Source organism: Pelophylax lessonae (genome assembly GCF_965119305.1).
Source record: "Pelophylax lessonae genome assembly, chromosome: 4".
Taxonomy (NCBI): Eukaryota; Metazoa; Chordata; class Amphibia; order Anura; family Ranidae; genus Pelophylax; species Pelophylax lessonae.
Window position 1 is genome coordinate 139,349,843 of NC_138771.1, and position 13,236 is coordinate 139,363,078.

Genomic DNA, 13,236 nt, shown 5'->3' on the forward strand with positions numbered 1-13,236 from the left:
GTAGTATAAAATAAAAAATAATAAAATAAAAATTCCAGTATATATACTATAGTTTGTAGGCACTATAACTTTCAGGCAAACCAATCAATATACGGTACACGTATTGGGATTTTGTTAAATCAAAAACGTGTAGCGGAATACATACGTTCATATTGCGAAAAATAAGAAACCTGGTGGTAATCAAATACCACCATAAAAGCTCTATTAGTGTGAAAAAAATTATATTGATTTTGTTTGGGTACAGCATTGCATAACCACACAATCTCCAGTTAAATTAGCGCAGTGCCGAATAGCAAAAAATGGGCAGGTCATAAAGGGGTAACATTTTTCAGAGCTGAAGTGGTTAATGGGGACAGTTGGGGGATGCTAAAAACACAAAAGCTCAATTTGTGAACAAAATAAAAACTCTGCTCAGCAATATGTTTTTATGCCCCTTTCCAACCACATGTCTAAAGAAGCCCTAATGAAGCCCACAATGGCAGTTAAACATTTCTTATCCTTCCCCACTAGAAAAAAGTTTTGGGCTTGATGCAGACTTTATACAAATCAAGCTGGATACACAATTTACATTTTTTGTGGCTCGATTTCCCTTAGTACTATGTAGTGCAGGGGCCTGCCTGATCGCATACAAATTGAAAGTGTTTAGGTTTGACCTCCTATTATATGGTTTGGGTAAATCTAAGTTCCAGCTCAGATTGGTGCGATGCGGTAATCCTGCAAATCCACTGCAGGTTCCCGCATTGCACCCGACTCCTCGCAGGCAGTTCAAACTGCCATATGCAAACTGTTGGGAGTGTCAATACAAACTTAACGACACCCCCAGATTAGTTCGCGTATCTCAGTAAGAACTGTCAGTTCGACATGAATCGGATCACATAAATGTGAAAACCTATGCGATCCGATTCTGGCGCGGACCAAAAAAAGAGTTCTGCGTGACTTTGGTCTGAATGCGATGCAAATACAGCCATGCAATCTGTATGACTGAATTCACATCGCACAGACATCGCATGTGATTTGCACAGCAGTGCGGTGCGCATCACATGCGATGTCTCACATCGCACATGTGTGAACCGGCACTAAAGGAAAAAAATGAAAGGAAATTGTATAGTGTGTATCCAGCTTATAGCTATAAAAAGTACATAAATAAAGCCATAACAATAAAAACATAAAACCTATATATAGTGAGCCGTAATTATTTATTGACACCCAGCTTAAAGATGACATATGCTACAAGTGCTTTTATAGGATTCCTGCAGAAGGGACTTCACGCTGGGTCACATGCTCCACTTTATTCTCTAGTTTCACTTTCAGCAGGGGAAGCATCCTCATTGGTCGGCCTGTCGCCCATGCTCCATGAGATCAGATTTTAGCCAGCAGATGAGGAAGTCACACTGTTGTTTGAAGAATCATGATTTGGTGTCTGCACTGCTCTCTAAATCAGTCCTGGAGTGAGTCCTCTGTTCTTCATAAACTGAGTGAAAAGAAAAAGCTTGATGATAAATACCTTCCATATACAGTTTTGTTAAGGGCTGACGTAAAAAACGGAGGAAAAGAAGGGAAAACACCCCAGCCATAATCAGGAGCAAGAACCACAACAGAACAGGTGAGGGGAACTTTCAATTACCTTTAATATCAAAAATCTGGTCCTGGCTGGCCATACATTATACAATTTTCTGTACAATTTTCTTTTAAGTTAACTTTCAACTATGTAGTACATCATATTATATGATTTCTGGTAAATCTAACAGAACATTATACAAGAAAATTGAACATGTATGGCCAGCCTAAGCTGGATACACACTATACAATTGTCTTTAGATTTTTTCCTTTTGGGCTCTTTCACACGGGCGCTCCGTATGTCCGTATTTCTTCCCATTTTTTTTGCGGATGAAAAACGGACATAATGCATGTCAATGGGATTGCGGATGTCAGCGGATGACCATCCCCTGACATCCGATTTTCATCCTTTTGGAACGGAACAGAACCCTATTTTTCTTCTATTTAAAAAACGGAACGGATGCAAAATCGGATCTCAGCGGTGTCATCCGATGACATCCGCAATCCCCATAGACATACATTATGTCTGTATATCATCCGCAAACGGATGGGATGATATGCGGACATACGGAGCGGATGACACAAGTGTCATCCGTGTCCGCGAAAAAAAAAAAAAGTGCCGCAGCGGAATAAAAAATCGCAGTGGCCGTGGAAAGGACCCTTATGGGCCATACGCACTATACAATTTTCTTTCGATTTTTTCCTTCAGACTTATCAAAACCATATAATATGAGGTCAAACCTAAACACTATCAATTTGTATGCAATCAGGCAGGCCCTTGTACTACATAGTTGAAGGTAAATCTAAAGGAAATCTAACAACAAAAGTTGCATAGTGTGTATCCAGCTTTATGCCTCGTACACACGTTCAGATAATCGTACGAAAAGAATCACTTTCAACTTGATCGCACGATAATCTGATCGTTAGTAGGGATGCACCAATCTGACTTTTTTGGTCCCGATCCCCGATGCCGATCTTTTGCTTTGTGAAATCGCCGATCCTGAGTCCGATCCGGAAGTACTGTTTTGTGAGCTTATAACAAAATAATACTTCCGGATCGGTATCGGCAGATACCTTATAACAATTGTGCATTTAAGAGGTTAAACTTCCCTCCTCCGGTAGACGGAACGAAAAGATACATTGTATTCATTGTGTTTACACAGGCATTTGCAGGAGGCTCTTTTTTTTTTTCTTTGACAGCTGTTCTCTGCTCCCTCACAGCAATGTAAAGAGCAAAACCGGATCGGCACATGGATCTGTTAATTTTACCGATCCCCCTATCCAGCTATTATGGCCATATCGGCGTCGATATCCGATCCTAATATCGGATCGGTGCATCCCTAATCATTAGAACACAGCTTTCGACAGCCGATGACGACAGTTCGTCCAATGTCGTACGATAGCCTAGCGAACGACAATCGTTTAACCTACTTAGCGGTATTCCCAAGCATGGCTCGGGGTTAAATTTCAGAGCCAAAAGCGGTAACCCCGAGCCACACTAGGGGTACCGCCAGAAGCATCGCTGGATCCTGTCACCGGGATCCAGCGATATATGCGAGCGGTATGCGGCGGCGGATATTCCTCCCGATCCTCTCTCCGTGCCCCAGCTTCTGTCTCCTGCGACGTGACGTTCGCAGGGGGGTGGAACCGGCGGCAAATTCAAATGTAAAACACGCCAAACACACTGATACCATTCAGTGCTGGGTCACACTTGTGCGATGCGGGAAGGCTGCGAATTTGCAGCCTGTTCCCGCATCGCAAACGCACCCCTGGCAGTTCACACTGCCATATGTGATACGCTGGGGGTGTCAATGAAATCTTAACGACACCCCTAGTTTGATCGCATATCGCAGTGCGATCTGTACAGTTCGCACAGGATCGGATCGCACAAGTGTGAACCACTGTGCGATCCGATCCTGATGCGGCTGCAAAAAAGAGTCCTGTGCGTCTTTGCTGCGGGTGCAGTGCGAATTTAGCCATACAAAGTGTATGGCTAAACTCGCACCGCACAGCCGATCGCATGTAATGAAGGAGCAATGCGCTCTGACATTAAATGCGATCGCCGCGGCCGCACATATGTGAACCGGCACTTAAAATAAAATAAATTCACATTACATTGCCCCCCAGTGCCCTTTCCTGCAGTTTTACTGTACTTTTTATGTATATATATATATATATATATATATATGTATATGTGTGTATGTGTGTATATATATATATATATATATATATATATGTATACATACATACATACATACTTTAACTTATTTATAGTTTTTTTATTATAGTATAATTTTTGATTTTGTGTTTCAAACTTTATCATACCCGAGATGTTATAAAGAAGAACGCACAGTAAAAAAAAAAATATGTATATAGTTGGTTTGGGCTGCGCATTCTCAAGAATTACATGCAAAATAATGGTACCACTTTCAGCACCTAAAATCCGAAAGAATCATACCGCCAGGGAGGTTAATCAGTACAGTATGTGTCTGCTAAAAATCGATCGACAGGACCGCACATGATCAGAAACACTAAAATAGCTTGGAAAAAGCCTGGCTGCCATTGTTTTTGTTTTTCACCATCTGATACGTAGCTAAGCAACCAGGAAGCTTTTCCGAAATCGTACGAAAAAAATCCTATGTTTATATGCATTGGAGAATTCGATATTAGTATCATGCAACAAAATGCGAACGATAAGTCGTCTGATTATCTGAACGTGTGTACGAGGCATAAGAGTGAATACAATTCAACAGCATGTCAAGACACGATCAGCTGTCAATGGATAGCACATACGATTGTTTTGGTCATAGACTACGTTGTAGTTACAAGCGACCAATGTAGCACCTGAGATTACAATATGTATCCCAAGATTTAAAAGATCCTGAGCTTGAGGATCAGCTGAGAGCTGGAAAGGCCATTGTGACAAATGCTAGAATTACGATATTTTTAAATAGGCCCTAAATCACAGATGGCAGCTGAGAACCTAAATAGTATTAAAAACTCAAAAGCAAACATTTATTATATTGCAGTTTACCAATTTTATTTTTTTATTATTTTCATTTTTATTTAAAGAGGAAGTAAACCCTCCTCAGGAAGTTGTACCTATAGGTAAGCCTATATTAAGGCTTACCTATAGGTACTGTAAATATCTCCTAAACATGCACCGTTTAGGAGATATTTACCTTTAATGCAGCCAGTGACGTCACTGGCGCATGCGCTCTGAAGGAACGGCAGATCGTGCCATTCCTTCAGAGCCCCGTGCCGTGACCGTCGGCTCCCGCGCGCGTGCGCGGGAGTGACGTCACCGCGGCTCCGGCCAATCAGATGGCCGGATGCCGCGATCCCGGAAGACGGGCGACTATACATGTCGCCCGTCATACAGGTAAGCGGACGGCACGGCGGGGGCTCGTTCTAAGGTAAGTATTTCATAATGAGCTAGTATGCGATGCATACTAGCTCATTATGTGTTTCTCTTTCAGGATGTAAAGAAGAGAAAAAATTTTTTTCTCGGTTTACAACCTCTTTAATTTCAAACAATTACATCTTCATACATTTACATCATCTCTCCTTGTAAACTAAGAGAGAGAAATAAAAAGAGGAAAAAAAGATATGGAAGATGAAGGTGAGTGGATATTGGATGAAGGTGCACAAATAAGATACCAGTATATTAAATAAGGGGAAAATATACACATATCAAGATTTGAAGCAAAAGGAGAATCTGATGAAATTGAATGAATGGCGGTACCTCCAGTTAAGACATTTTATTATGAAATGACCTCAACCAATTAGATCGGAAGAGGAATTACATCCTCTCGAACGTCTGTTTGTGGAACAGACCGAAGCAAAACATACCATTTCTAAGATATATAAAATACTTATAGGATTGGGGGGACCTGAGGTGCCGCCATTCATTAGAAACTGGGGAGAGGAACTAGGCAGCCATCTGGAGACCCTACAAATAAAGAAGGTAGTGGAAGCAGTCCATAAGGTAGCAACAGAGTCAGACATAAGCTCAATAGAGTTGAATTATAAAAGCCTGGTGAGGTGGTATATAACCCCCGAAAAAGTAAATAAAATACAACCAGGAAAATCCTGTGTTGGCCCACATATGGTGGGAATGCCCCAAGATAGTGGAGATTGGCAAAAGATTAGGTAGTTAATGAAAGATATAGTTGGAACTGAGATCAAAGACGATCCATGGGTGTGTCTATTCCATAATGTAAAAGAACTGATTAACCACTTGCCAACTGCTCACAGTAATCCTACTGCCGCAGTGCGGCTCTCCTGGGTCCAGCGATGTAGACCTGGAGGCTTACCTATAGGTGCTATAAATATCTCCTAAACATGCAGGAGATATTTACAGTGCATGCAGCCGATGATGTCATCGGCGCATGCGCTCTGAAGGAACGGCCACCCATACCGTGATACCATGAACGGCGGCTCCCGCGCGGGAGTGATGTAATCGCGCCCCCGGCCAATCAGATGGCCGGAGGACGAGATCCAGGAAGCAGGACGGCCGGACATGTCGGCCGTCCTGTCGGCACTGAGGGTTTTAGGTAAGTACTTCATAATGAGCTAGTATGCAATGCATACTAGCTCATTATGCCTTTATCTTTACAGGTTTTTTTTTTCACATTTTTTAAACGGGTTTACTTCCTCGTTAACTGCTTAAAAGTGATACTTAAGTTTTTGGGGTTTTTTGTTTAAAAATTACAAACATAATATACTTACCTCTTCTGTGCAGTTGGTTTCGCACAGGGCTGCCCATATTCTCCTCTTCTTGGGTCCCTCACTGGCACCCCTAGCCCCTCCCTTCTGCCAAGTGCCCACACAGCAAGCAGCTTGCTATGGGGGCACCCGAGCTGAGCCGCTGCTCTCTGTGTCCATTCAGAGATGGAGCCGTGACTCAGCCCCGCCCCTCTTTCTCCTCATTGGCTCACTGACTTTTATTGACAGCAGCAGGAGCCGTGTCTCAGCCAATCAGGGGAGAGAGGACAGCCAAGTCTCTTGTGCCCAATCGCTGGATCGAGGACGGGGCTCAGGTAAGCATTAGGGGGGCTGCGGCACACAGTTTTTTTTTAAATTAATGCATTAAGATAAAAAAAAACTTTTTTTACATGTGCGGCAGCCCAATTGAAAGCAATAGGAAGTGACTGGCTCCCGCAGCTGATCACGGCCGCTTAAATGTAATCCCTATGCAGCGATCCCGTGCGAGTGATTGGTCCTGGATGCAGACTGTCTCTCACTACATAGCAATAACATGCAAGCAGCCGCGATTAGCTGCAGGAGCATGCAGCCTCCCATTGCTTTTGATGGGGCTGCCTCCTGCAGCTAATCGCTGGGAACCCCCTGTGCGATTCTGATATATATAAGCTGTTGCATGTGTGAATGTGGCCCTAGAGAAAATAGAATTCTGTGCACCCAGGATCTGATTAGAAATCTAAATGTGCCTTAACACAGGTAAAAGCCAGGAGCTTATAACTTTCCCAATCAATTTTGTAAGGAATTTATCATATTTACTAACAGCATAGATTGACCTGGGAATGTCTTTATATACCATTTGCACGATAACAGGTCTCTTTATCAGTTTCAGATAGCATATGGAATGGTAAGAATGCCTTTCCGTTTTTTTTATTGCTATATGCCCATGCTGGGAAGATTTATCCTCCCAAATTGTTCTGGTTTCACAGTAACCAGGATAGATAGTGATGGAAAATTTAAAAATTTGCAATGGAAGGCAAAAGGAAATCTTCCAACGGAGACACTTGTTCCTATAACAGCTCCGTTTAATTTGTAGAGATTTTCTCTCTTTAAGTCCTCGTTCACATTGAATGCAGCTTTGAAATCGTGTAAGTTCACCTGAAGTCGCACGATTTCAAAGCTGCCTTTCAGTCCAACTTCGCTGGCGACTCGAAAGACGTCTGTGCAGGTTCATGCACAGATATCTATTGAAGTCGCCAAAAGTAGTGCAGGAATTACTTTTGGAAATCGGTGCGGCGTCACACCAATAGGGATGGTGCCATTACCGGCAATAGACTGCGATTTGACCTGTCAAATTGCATGTCAAATTGTGCCAATGTGAATGGGGTGCTGAGGGCTTCTTTGCATAAGCGGCTGTCAATTCTGCCCCCTCTAAAAAGCAAATACCTCTAAATACTTTTCAGAGGCATTTGACAGGCAGATCAAAGGTAATATGTTGCCTCCTCACTGCCTGCGTTAACCACTGAAAGCCCCTGGGCTTTACAATGTAACGACATGTATTACACGCAGTTGCAGAGTGGTTGGGGCCCAGCCCTATTCACTTGAATGGGTCATGTTTGGCAGTGGTCCTCTTTGCCGCGACCACAGCAGTGTGTACTAATATGGCTGCTAGCCTTATTGACCCGTAGCCCAAATTAGTGAATGTATACGCATCGGCTGTACAGATACATCTGCACAGCTGAGTTTGACAGGTACGCTGGGATGGATGCATGGACTTCGATCCAGAGCCAGTGCAACCAGAGCCTGCATACCTGTCAAACTCAGCCATGCAGGTGAGTCCATACAGCCGATGCAAGTTCATTGGATGCCTGCACGCTGTTCAGCGCTAAGATAGAAAAGTAAAATAATGGACCCTTACGCTGTACGGACCTAAGAGCCTGTGTGAATGAGCCCTAAAGGGGACCTTACCTCCCTTTTACTAAAATTCCCATGGCCGTACAGTTCTGTTAGGCTGTCAAGGACATTGCATGCAGTCCTGTCACATAGGCTAGAAAAATTGGATTGTTGTACTTACCTGTAAAATCCATTTCTTGGAGTACATCATGGGACAAAGAGGAGGTTCATCTAAATCATGACTACCTGGGTTATGCGCCACCTATAGGTAGTCTTGATTTATAACCTGCTCTGTGTCCCGTGATGTATGAAAAAGAAACATCCATTTCTGTCTTTGCGGCAGAACCATATTGCTGATGTAAGATTTCTACATTTTGAAAATGAAAGCTGGGGAAGCCCTACAGACCATGTCCACCCACCAAACCACTCTCCCTATTTTCTGTCACACCCACTAAATTGCACCCCCATTTTTAACACACCCTGAAACAATTGATTACAGACATTTGGCACAGGAGACAAGACATTCAAGATAGGAAGAACAAATGCCTTTGAACACCAAGAATAGAGAAATGATGTGGTGCAAGTAGTGAGCTGGAGTAAATTGTGGGTGTGGTCAAATTGTTGTAAAAGTAGGAGGGATTTAAAGGGGTATGGTTAAATTAAAAGAAAATGACCTAATGCTGCTATCGGTCAGACTAAGTAACATACAGAGTGCATGGTTCGGGACAAGTAACAAGAAGTACAGGGGTCAGAAGTAACACACAGAGATCAGGAGTAAATAACAGAGTACAGTAGTCAGGAGTAACACGCAGAGGTCAGGAGTAAGTAATGCACAGAGTACAGTGGTCAGGCGTAAGTAACATACAGACTGCATGGTTCAAGGGTAAGTAATGTACAGAGGTCAGGAGTAACACGCAGAGGTCAGGAGTAAGTAACACAGAGTACAGTAGTCAGGAGTAACACGCAGAGGTCAGGAGTAAGTAATGCACAGAGTACAGTGGTCAGGCGTAAGTAACATACAGAGTGCATGGTTCAAGAGTAAGTAACGCACAAAGTACAGAGGTCAGGAGTAACATGCAGAGGTCAGGAGTAAGTAATGCACAGAGTACAGTGGTCAGGAGTAACATGCAGAGGTCAGGAGTAAGTAATGCACAGAGCACAGTGGTCAGGAGTAAGTAACATACAGAGGGTAAGTAACACACAAAATACAGAGGTCAGGAGTAACACGCAGAGGTCAGAGTAAGTAACACACAGTACAGTGGTCAGGAGTAACACGCAGAGGTCAGGAGTAAAAATTGCACAGAGTACAGTGGTCAGGAGTAAGTAACATACAGAGGGTAAGTACCACACAAAATACAGAGGTCAAGAGTAACATGCAGAGGTCAGAGTAAGTAACGCACAGAGTACAGTGGTCAGGAGTAAGTAACATTCAGAGGGTAAGTAACACACAAAGTACAGAGGTCAGGAGTAACACGCAGAGGTCAGGAGTAAGTAATGCACAGAGTACAGTGGTCAGGAGTAACACGCAGAGGTCAGGAGTAAGTAATGCACAGAGCACAGTGGTCAGGAGTAAGTAACATTCAGAGGGTAAGTAACACACAAAATACAGAGGTCAGGAGTAACACGCAGAGGTCAGAGTAAGTAGCACACAGAGTACAGTAGTCAGAAGTAACACGCAGAGGTCAGGAGTAAGTAATGCACAGAGGACAGTGGTCAGGAGTAAGTAACATACAGAGGGTAAGTAACACACAAAGTACAGAGGTCAGGAGTAACACGCAGAGGTCAGAGTACAGTAGTCAGGAGTAACACGCAGAGGTCAGGAGTAAGTAATGCACAGAGGAGTAAGGAGTCAGAAGTAACACGCAGAGGTCAGGAGTAAGTAATGCACAGAGGACAGTGGTCAGGAGTAAGTAACATACAGAGGGTAAGTAACACACAAAGTACAGAGGTCAAGAGTAACACGCAGAGGTCAGAGTAAGTAACGCACAGAGTACAGTGGTCAGAAGTAAGTAACACAAAGAGTGCAGAGGTCTATTGTAAATAATGCACAGATTGCGTGAGTCAGGGTAAGTAATGCACAAATTGCAGTTTTGGAGTAAGCAACAAACGGATTGCAGGGATCAGAAATAAATAAATAATGCACAGAGTATAGGGGTCAGCAGTAAGTAACACACATATTGCAGAGATCAGGAGAATGTAATAGAGTGTAGACTGTTTGGCACAAATGCATGTGTATTTTAATTAAATGTTACTGTACCTCATTGTTTCACTTGGTAGCCCATTGGTTTCCCTCATGTGAAATTCCCTGCATCCTTCGGTTAAATTCCTCTCTATTGCAGGCTCCCCAGCAACTTCCTCAGGAGCCAGGCAGCGAAGCCTAAATCTCGCAGTGCACAGGCCCCAACTCAGCCGCACCACATAAATTCAAAAAATAGTGCATCTGGAGTCACTCCTTTGTTTCCGGCAACCTAGGTTGCTGTGCACACGTAGAGTGTTCCAGCAACAATCATTTCAATTGACGCTTGCACAGTGCGACTGGAAATGGTGCCTGCAAGCTAAAAAAATTTAGGCTATGCTGCCAGGTTCCCGGGGACAATACTGGGGATGCCCGTTTACTGAGGACAGACCCCTCACAATGAGACTGTCCCCAGGAAACGAGGACTAATACTAATTTTAGGCTGAAGCTGTTAAAAAAAAAAGGCTTTTTGGTAAAGTGTATGTAAACCTTAAAGGCAATTATTTCTCTGTCCCTGTTAATATTCCTACTAAGCGGTTATAGTCTTTTGCTAATCACAAATTCATAGTACATACCTAATGATCCTGCAAGTTACCTGCATATACCGGTTCTGACCTGACAATGCTACAAATCCCATGGAAGGAGTTGTCAGCTTGTTTTCTGTCCTCCAGACTGGGGCACGTTTTTTTTTTTTTTTTTACAATTGCGTTTACGATTTATTTAATCCAATTTAATCTCATTGAGCTGGTGTGATTGCATACTTCTATATTTCACAGATGCTTCACACAAATTGTCTCCCTTACATTAACCTAATTTTCCTATTAAAATGACATGGGGTTAGCCAGTGGATTCTTTTAAAGGGCTTGGATTTTTAGTCTAATAAAATCCCAGACATTACATGCTTATTGTACTCAGTGACTGACAGTATTATGTGTATCTCTGCTACTTATGATGTGTTCTTCAGCTGACTTTTCCCTATGATTGTTCCAATCTTTTCCTGACCTGAATGACCAGATCAGGTCTAGCCTGATTAGAGTAGGCCATCCCATGTTACTCATTTCAGTTATACAGTTCAACAGCCGTAGAATGGTGGAATTCTCTGTTTACAATGTAGGCCAGTTCCTCAAAGAGCCCTATATTCAAAGAACAGGAAACCGAGTGAAAATCAGAAACCAAGGCATAGTGACTAAATCTGATGAAATGGAAAGATAATCTGATAAAATACAGATTTGTTTTGATGCACCATACATTTCAAGCATAGATCAGCAGAAACATTGTTTTGTTGTTCCCAGTGCTATACTTATAACCTCTAGGTATGCTCTTCTATGGCATTGTTCATATTCTACAAGTGTATTCACAATTTAATTACATTTGTGAAAAATGTCTTCATTTGTGCATTAGTGGACCGCCTGTTCCTATGACTTCCACCATTCCTTTTAGGTATGGGTGAACCTACAGCTCACTTCTCTTCTCCCATGCGACAATGCTTGGTGCCTTAGGGCCTGGTTTACACCTATGCATTTTTTAGACTGGGTTCACACTTGAATCGAATGCAGCTCACAACAGGGTTCCTATACGTCCCTGTTCTCTGTTTCAAAGACGAATTAAAGAGGAAGTAAAGTCCCTAAAAAAAAAAAAGAGAAAAAAAAGCCCTGTAAAGAGAAAGGCATAATGAGCTAGTATGCATCGCATACTAGCTCATTACGAAGTACTTACCTTAAAACGAAGCCCCCGCCATGCCGCCCACTCAGCGACAGGACGGCCGACATGTCCGGCCGTCCTGCTTCCGGGTTCGTGTCTTCTGGCCATCTGATTGGCCGGAGGCGCGATTACATCACTCCCGGGCGTGCGCGCGGGAGTCGCCGTTCACGGCACTGAGCTCTGAAGGAACAGCACAGGTGGACGTTCCTTCAGAGCGCATGCGCCGATGACGTCATCGGCAGTATGCAATCTAAATATCTCCTAAACGGTGCAAGTTTGGGAGATATTTATAGCACCTATAGGTAAGCCTTAATATAGGCTTACCTATAGGTAAAAGTTTGTGAGGTGGGTTTACAACCTCTTTAAGCTCACATTTTTGCCTGAATTCGGACCTGAAACAGAGCCAAAGATGCGGACAGAGGGCTCACCAGCCTAGCGCATTATCTTTAAAATAATTTATTAAAATAAAATAGCATACACATTGTACTCACAAAACAAGTTGGAACACAAGCAAACGTGCAATCAAGGACCACCAAGACTCTCCACTGGGCTTCCTCTGCTGATGCAGGCCGTGGTGGGATGTGGACCTTCAAAGAACCACTTACGTGAGCTCTGATGAAGGGGGGACACCCCAAAAAGCTTAAGTGGTTCTTTGGAGGTCCACATCCCACCACGGCCTGCATCATCAGAGGATGCCCAGTGGAGAGTCTTGGTGGTCCTTGATTGCACATGTTTGCCAGTGTTCCAACTTGTTTTGTGAGTACAATGTGTATGCTATTTTATTTTAATAAATCGTTTTAAAGATAATGCACTAGGCTGGTGAGCCCTCTGTCCGTTTCTTTTTTAGAGTCTGTTTGGGTTACCACAACCTGTTGAGAGTGGCAGCACAGCCGGGACTACGTCCATTCAACCTGAATCGCATTCTCAGCATACCCGTTTCAAGATAACCCCTCAATCGCAGGAGTCATTTTTCTTTTGTACAGAGCCAAAGATGCACAGGACCCCTATGCAATCCGCTCCGCAGCCGCCATAGAGATGTGTGAACCGACTCCATTGAGAGCCTGTCATGGTCTCCTGTCATGCGAATTGGATGCGGGGGAAACCCACATCCAATTCGCACTAGGGTGAACTTTTAAGTTTTGAAGAAA

General features: G+C 43.2%; 1 protein-coding gene across 1 annotated transcript in view; it reads left to right on the forward strand.

Annotated features, from left to right (window-relative positions):
* Positions 1–1,388: 1,388 nt before the first annotated feature.
* The window catches only part of LOC309554950 (mucosa-associated lymphoid tissue lymphoma translocation protein 1-like), a 108,208-nt gene continuing 96,360 nt past the window's right edge, over positions 1,389–13,236 (forward strand). Inside the window, exons 1-2 of the mRNA XM_082256711.1 lie at positions 1,389–1,448; positions 1,518–1,603. The gene's annotated coding sequence lies outside the window, so the exon portion shown is untranslated. The remainder of the gene's footprint in view (positions 1,449–1,517; positions 1,604–13,236) is intronic.